This window comes from Amblyomma mixtum, chromosome 9 (assembly GCF_055824585.1).
Source record: "Amblyomma mixtum isolate Tamu chromosome 9, ASM5582458v1, whole genome shotgun sequence".
Classification (NCBI taxonomy): Eukaryota; Metazoa; Arthropoda; class Arachnida; order Ixodida; family Ixodidae; genus Amblyomma; species Amblyomma mixtum.
Window position 1 is genome coordinate 105,734,800 of NC_143020.1, and position 8,541 is coordinate 105,743,340.

Consider the following 8,541-nt stretch of genomic DNA (forward strand, 5'->3'; position numbering starts at 1 on the left):
TGGCAATACATCCCTGGCCAATCCTCCGCCGTGGGTACGTGCCATTAAGCCTGAGGACATCATCATCAATACATCTTCTCGCATCCAATACCGTATAACCCACGCGCGATACCTGACACGAGGCAAAGGCTGCAGAAAACGACGAGGAACTCGCAAGGCGGCTCCGGAGCTCCAGCAACAGTCTTACAGGTCTCAACATCGCTATGGCTTCGCGAGGCGAGGGTGCTGATGAGGCGGATAGCGTCGCCGCTAGCGGCGACCACTCCGAGTCCACGGTCGACACGAGCAATGTTTCTGCTGCGAAGAGGCTGCAGCAGGAACTCATGGCGCTGGTCACCAACGGACCCAAGGGCATCTCTGCTTTCCCAGACGGCGACAGCCTGTTCCGCTGGATCGCTACGATCCGGGGACCCGAGGGAACGGTGTTCGAAGGGACGAATTACCGCCTCTGCATCGAGTTCACGGACCGCTACCCGTTCCAGTCTCCCACGGTGACGTTCCAGAGTCCTTGCTTTCACCCGAACGTCGGTCCCAGGGGGGACATCTGCATAGACATCCTGCAGGACAAGTGGACACCGCTACTGGACGTGCGTACCGTGCTGCTGTCGATCCAGTCTTTGCTCGCCGAGCCCAACATTCAAAGCCCGCTCAACAAGGAGGCCGCGGAAATCTGGGACAACAAGGAACTCTACAGGAGCGCCCGGGAGCTGTTCGAGGCTTGCCATGGGGATGCCAAGACTTCGTAGAGAGTAAAGGATCGACATTCAGATTGGTTGTGTCTCCACTGGTATGGTTTTATCGTTGCGAAAGCAACACTACGCCAGCCAGCTCAGCTCGTCGCGTGGTCGCATTTCAGTCGTATGCCGGGGCCCACGAACGACCTTTAGCCGCCGTTGCCTAGCAACGCAGCAGCAGCGCTCCAACAGATGGCGGCGCCGTCGATGCCGCTGCCGCCGCCGCTCGCTCCACTGGGGTAGAATGAGAGGGGGTATATATATTTATATGCGCTTCGCCTCAGTGGATTCTAGTCGTTATGGAGAGCGCCAAAGAGAGGCAACAAAATGAAGCGAGGAAGAGAGAACGCGCTCAGTAGCTTTCGCAAGTCCACTAGGGTTAACCAGAGCTAAACCACAGCCATTTTTTTTTCTTTCGGGCTTTGCGGTTTCTTTTGAAGCGACAGCTTCACTCTGCTAGGGAAAGCCGAATATCGCCGTGTGCAAGATGACACCGCTTACCAGAGACAAGTGGTGTCTAAAAATTTACCTAGGATGCAGGTGGGCCCACCCAGGTCACGTGACCTTGCGGCGCCATCACAACCTGCCCACCGGATAGTGACCAAACTGCCCTCCATGGAGGTGGCAGTTAAAGATTGGTCTCTCGGGAAGATCAAAGGCCCACCGCTGGGAGCACCTTCCATCGCGGGCAGTGGAGCACCGCTTAACCGCTTTACGACTGCTCCAGGAAGGGTATGAGGACTCCGAAGGATCTGTGAATGTAAAGTATAGAATATCATTCTGCATATATGGGAATTAACCCATTACGATATCGCGTCATATTCTCAAGGCGGAGTTTAAGTGTCCCCTGTTTTCTTTTAATGGTGGCTCGGTCTTATAGGGTTAAACGTCCCAAAGCGACTGGGACTATGACGGACGCCTTAGTGGAGGGCTCCGGATAATTTCGACCACCAGGGGTTCTTTAACGTGCACAAACATTGCACAATACACGGGCCTAAAAAAGTTCTAACTGATGTTGTTATTACATTGAGAAACACGCCTCTCAATAATTAAGGAGCCTAACAGCAATAGTTAAAAAGTCATCAGTAGGGGGAACGGAGTGGATTCCAAGAGAAGGCAAGCGTAGCAGGGGGCGGCAGAAAGTTAGGTGGGCGGATGAGATTTAAGAAATTTGCGGGAATACGGTGGCCGCAGCAGGCGAAGGTCAGGGTTAATTGGAGAGACATGGGAGAAGCCTTCGCCCTGCAGTGGGCGTAGTCAGGCTAATGATGATGATGATGAATAAATATTAGTTAACCAGCCTGCTAGTTAGCACGTCTTACCTGCATTCTGATGTACAGTCGTGAGTAATACGAGAGGGAACAATGCTTGAGCATTCATTTATTTATTACTAAACAATCACGTGTGCAAAGCAGTTTTTTTCCGCCTTCCTGTAGCCATTGAACAACCAAAAGTGGTTCTCAAATTTAGTGGAGAAATTACCTTAAAATTCGCAATTCTGTTCGAAACGTTCGTTCTCTCTCGTATTGCTCACGACTGTACTTCACTGCCGACAATGCAATGCCGAAAAAAGCGCTATTCTAACTCAGAAAGACCGAGATTGAGAAATTGCGTAGAGTCTTACGCGAAACACCCTGCATATCGCGCACTACGTTTAGGGGGGGGGGGGGGGGGGTAAAAACTTGTTTTTTATTTGTCAACACAACTTGTTTAAACTTGGCGCACATGTGTATCTTAGAATGCTGATTTCAAATATGCATCTCGATTTCAAATATTTCACCTGGAAGAAAACTTATCGCAAAATAAAATCTCAATTAGGGCAGTTCTTACGGGCCTTTATAACAATTTCAGTTAAAAAAGCTTTTTTTTTTAAGAATATGCAAGCATTGCCAAAGGTCCACCGCACATCCTAAAGCTTCCTTTTTTCTTTTAAACATGATATATTAGCAATTAGGCCAAGTGTGGTCTAATTACTGCCACATCATTTTTTCTGTCCAACTTTGTTATTTATTTATGATCAACAAAATGACTTAATAGACATTTTGTTAGCTTTAGGATATGCTTTGGGCCTTTGCAAATGTCTGCTTATTCAAAAATCTTTCTTCAGCTGATAAATTACTGTAATGGCCCGTAAGAAATGACCCTAATTAGGATATTTTATTTTGCCATATATTTCCTTTCAGCTGAGACATTTGAAATCTGCATTCAATGATATACCTAGGTAAAGATATGTTAACAAATAAAACGAAGTTTTTAAGATCCCTTAAGAATTCACTCGTGGACCTAGAACGCGAGGTCAGATCTCTTTGAAATCAGGCTAACCTCTTTAGAAAGAGGTAAATAAAGAATCGTGTGATACGTATGCAGACGCCGATGACCCGTGAACAGATGTGACGGCATTCGATATGAACTGGCAGACGATTTCAGTGACCATGCCAGATCGTCTTCGGATGTTCCATTGTTCAAAAGTGTGAGACAAGAAGATATATTCTCGCGGTTCATTGTACTCGGACGCTGGACGAAGAAAAGCTCGTGGCAAACAGTGAACTGTATAGTTCAGTGTGTCGCCAACGGACGTTCAACTTCTTTTCAGACGCGGATCGATCACGAGTTCATGACCGACCACGGTTTCGGGTGACTTAAAGAACGGGCCAAAGGCCCGTATTTCTCGCGTTTCGACACCATACTCTCCTTCTGTGACAGCCAGTCATCTGATAAAGAGACGAGTGAATCAAAAGAGAAGATGACGAGTAGCAAAAGTAAGCGACTAAAATATCGACGCGTTACTTAACTTGATCGTTGTTCTTCATGCAAAACAAATTCACGCAACCACGACATCGGGGACAATGCTCTGACAGTTCGGTTACGGTCAATATTGACGCTCTCCACACCACAGCCGTCGATATGTGCTGACCAGAGCGTATCGACGCCTTTGCTTCTCTTGGCTAAAATGTATGCTCTTTTTTTTCGCTATTGGAGCTCGATCTTCCAGTAGCCCGTACTGCTTGGATCTGTCATGTCATTGAACGACTTTGACAGCATGTGTCCTGTACGGCGTTCGAAGCCTGCGCGTCTTAACCACGGGCCTCCACAACTCGTTACCACTGGTCTTTGAACTCAGACGAAGCTGGAAAAAGTAAAAACGCGTTTCGAGAGCATGAGGTTCGTTGCAGGCTATACGCATTTACATCTTTTTGTTTTAGTGTTTCGCATTTTCGTTGACCCGTAAGTTACGATTATGTCCTAACCTCTGCGCCTGAACAGCAATGTATGCCCACCGCGAAAAAAGTGGTTTCGGTTTCTGCTTGCTGAATATTGCATCCGTCTTGTCTCTTGCGTCACTTCCGGTGATGTCATCGAGGCGTCGGTCAGAGACGTATCCATGCGGTCGTCTGCAATGTTTGCTTGTTTTGTTTTTCTATTATTCGGTGCCAGGGCACTTAGCGTCTCCCATGTTTTGTTACGTTATCCTCGTGCACAGAATGTCCTGTCTTGCCGTCACAGCGAAACGAGGTATCATTTTTTTTTTGTCTGTGGGCATGAATCTGTATTTATCTCTTGGAATCACTGCTTTGCTTTCCTTGTACGATTCCTCGGAGTTATTTCTGTCTTTCTTAAGGGCCTGGTAATACTGTATCGAGTCAAACACTTGCAGGCGACTTGTTTGCATTTGTCGCAGACGACTGAGACGCAGATCATCGCAGACGACCCAATTCCTGAGAACACATTCGAGCGACGATCACCCCCTTTCACTTGAAATTCTCTTCTAGGCAAGGAACGCATATATTGATGGTTTTGTACGTAGACCTGTATAAACTGGCGTACACATAGACTGGCGTATATAGACGTGAAAAGTTTACGGAACGCGACTCTGCCGAATAAATATATAGCGTTCCTTTGGATCCAGAGCACACCGCATGAGATTTCTGCAGTCTGTTATTCGCAGACTTAGAAGTAGGTCTCATATATCTATTCCAGGCTGCGTTAGAAGACGGTGATGTCGTTAAGATTTTTTACTTATAGTGCTTTCCGCATATGTTTGACCGCTGGTATGCGCTTATTTTTGTTGCCATTTTGAGAGGTAATTTATGTCCACGCGCTAAAGAAATTAAAAGTCTGAGAGCAATCGTAGTACATTTGCTCGAGGCAAAATTCTTTGAACGCAGCAGTTACGAAACTTCCGAGTCAAGACCCGGCTGCTACTCACAGGTTCCCAAAATTATCTATACCGCTAGAAGGTGGCACTTTAAAGCAAGCTCCTCAAAGATCTCTTCGTGTCGCACTCGAATGCCCAGAAGTGCACACTTCGTATGTATGCCTTGACACGTCTTTGACCGAAAACGTGGATTACCTGCAAATATATGGCGGCGTCTCAATTGAGATCATCATCATCATCAGCCTGAGAACGTCTACTGCAGGACGCAGATGCATAGGAGGAGAGACTTTAATGAATACAAGTGGTTTAAGCACAAATGATTATGCACTGTACGAGTATATTAAACAACATTTACTGAAATTCAGTAAGTACTACCGAATTTCAGTAAATAGGCACCGTTAAAGCATAGTAACTTAATGCAGTTCGCAATTTGAGGAGGCTTTTTTAGATGTGGCACTGGAGGTCTTGAATATAACAAATAGAAGAGATTGAAACATTGGCTAAAATATTCATAACTGCTATAGAACTTCACATGTTTTGAAAAGCAAATTCGTTGCCGTGGCCAACCATAAATATTCCTTATTTTTAGTGATCAAAATCTGCACCAGGGCTTGGGAGGCATACCATGTCCCTAAAAAGGAATGCGCTAAAGGTCATTTTGCTCTCTTTTTAGTTCCATATAGGGTTTTTAGTCCATATGGAGTGTTAGATCCAAGGGCATGCAATGAAACGACTATGGCACTTTTTGGGTGCCTGGAATTGATAAAAGATACTATTTCCGCAGATGAATTAACATTTTCCACTAAACACGCGAAAAGCTATAGACACAAAGCTGCAATTTCCCCGCATTCCTGTGGTGGGTTCTTCAGGGGGTGTGGGCATAGAAGGGAGCATGATGCCTCGTTTCCCTGCATCGAATATTGAGAAACTGTTTCGAAGAACGAACGTAGATAAGCAACAGTATGAAACGCGTTTGTATCAAATAGCCCTGGTTCGAGGCTATATTCGCCGTCTGTGTCGTCTGCACTGGGTCGGTGTCGTCTGCATGGTGCTATGTTTTCACACTGCAAGCGTCTGTGACGAGTGCAGACGAGAGAGCACTTACCACTCCGCGTTTCTAGAGTGACATTTCTTGCTCGTACGAAACTACGGCTTCCCTCGGCACGTATTTTTTTCCTCTGCGCCCACGACTGTATATTTATCCAGTGCAATCATAGCTCCATTTTTTTTTCTCAGCTGATTTCGAATCTATTTGGGTCGTTCTTGGTGGTCGGCCGATAACTGTCTTCAGTAAACACTTTCTGCCCGATAAATCTTCCCTGGTCGCGAATGACTGTAGTGAAGGCGACGCAAATCATTGCAGACGACACAACTTCTGCGAACATCCTAAAACAGCGTTACTCCGATTTCGCTCGAAATTGTTTGCAATGCTAGAACCCAACATTTTCACGCGTAACAGGCGACGGGAAACGTTTGCATTGAGCATATACAGGCGAAGGTGAAAGTTTATGCGCTGATTGGCTGAGTGTAGCAAAGGGAAGCCCCGAAATAGCAAGCAACGAAGACGGTCGTTTCACAGAATACGTGACGCAATATGACCCGGAGAACTTCGTTGCCGTTTTCTTTGTTTTTAGATTTCTCCTGCTTTTTTTTTTTTGTCGCAACATCGCTTCGCGTTCATTCGCTCAATGCCCGCCGCTATCACGGCTGACACGTGTCGTCTTTGCCACGGGAAAAAAAAAAAAAAACAGCGCGAAAATCTGGGTTGCGAAACAAAGTGATTTTGTAGTTATGTTGTTTTTTTTCGCGCTTGGAAGACTGCCTTCTCCGCGTGATTTAATTTTCGTTGGGGCCTCTGCGAACGCATTCATGGTTTCGTGGTAGTCGAGTTGTAGGCTTGCCCGGACAGAGTATATGCGAGACGAAAAAGTGAAACGTTATGAGTACGTTGCCCTAAACGCGTCTTATAGACGAAGACGTGATGGCCTTTCTTGAAATAAGATAACAAGATAACATAATAATCTCTCGGGAGATACGATTGAAGACAGGCTGGGCAAACCACATACAAGAAGAATGAAACGGCGTGTGCGGCTATGTGTTTTACCCTCCTGAATCCCCGACGCCGAATTTGTACGGAAATGGAAAAGCCGATACGTACAGCAATATGACAGAAAGCTGAGCATAAAAAGAACGTACAAAAGAAAGAAGAAAGAAGGAAAAAAATAAAAGAATCCTCAGTGCTGCAATATCAACAGATAGTTTACTAAATAAATAAAATTATTCTTCAGTCACACTATGATAAAACGCCATGGAAGACACTACCGCACATTGGCAGAGCTGCAAATAGTCGCAGTGACTATTGCTGTCATCTTGCGCTGTTTACCAAATAACCGTGTAGATCCAGCAGACGTAGCCAGTGCCCGATGAAAGGAAATGGTGAGTGAAATTTCCTAATTACGTCTACTGCCTGCAGTTACCATAGTTAGATGCATTGCTTACATCGGGAATTATTACATTTAATCGATCCACTGCACCATTCCAAGGAATCGTTCAACTCTGCCCAGTGTCAGGCTAACCGCTCGATTCTGCTATAGGAGCTACTGCAGCTGAGTAACTTGCATTTGGCCGTGTGGCCCAAAACTGTAGTCCCGAAAAAAAAAGAACTGCTCAAAAGGCCAGCAACGACAACTGCACAGTAATGCTAGCATTTCGCCCTGTGGCTCAAAACAGTACTCTTGAAAAAGAACCGCCTAGAAGGCTGACGACAACAGCACAATAATGATAGCATTTGTTTGGCTCAAAGCAGCGCTCAGGGAAAAATGCCTAAAAGGCCAACAACGACCACTGCACATTAATGCTAGTTACCCGCCGCGGTGGCTCAGTGGTTATGGTGCTCGGCTGCTCACCCGAAAGACGCGGGTTCAACCCCGGCCGCGGGGGTTGAATTTCGATGGAGGCGAAATTCTAGAGGCCCGAGTACTGTGCGATGTCAGTGCACGTTAAAGAACCCCAGGTGGTTGAAATTTCCGGAGCCCTTCACTAAGGCGTCCCCATAGCCTGAGTCGCATTGGGACGTTAACCCCCATAAACCAAACCAAACCAAACCAAACATAAATGCCGCCGCGGTGGCTCAGCGGTTATGGTGCTCGGCTGCTGACCCAAAAGACGTGGGTTCGATCCCAGCCGCGGCGGCTGGAATTTCTTTGGAGGAGAAATTCTAGAGGCCCGTGTACTGTGCGATGTCAGTGCACGTTAAAGAACCCCAGGTGGTCGAAATTTCCGGAGCCCTTCACTACGGCGTCTCTCATAGCCTTAGTCGCTTTGGGACGTTAAACCCCACAAACCAAACCAAACCAAACCAAACATAAATGCTAGTGCTGCTACTTTGGCAACGCCTGAACTTTGTCGCTAAGAAATAAGGATTACTGCCACCACACTTGCGAGGGAATGTACTGGCGACAGCCGTGATGATGTCCTTAGGCACCGTCTTTATCACAGTGTGTTTCGTGTGAGTGCGTCAGTGCGTCGGATACAACACTAATTGATAGCGCATTGAGGCCTCCTATCTAGTATTCTACTTTCGAATGCGTACACCTACTATATATACCGTCAGAAGTAGTACAAGGTGAGACAGCAGCCCTTGTAGATCAG

The 8,541-nt window shown here is 46.5% G+C and overlaps 1 pseudogene; it reads left to right on the top strand.

Moving 5' to 3' along the window:
- Positions 1 to 203: 203 nt before the first annotated feature.
- On the top strand, positions 204 to 746 carry LOC149330532 (putative ubiquitin-conjugating enzyme E2 C pseudogene; annotated as a pseudogene).
- Positions 747 to 8,541: the final 7,795 nt, after the last annotated feature.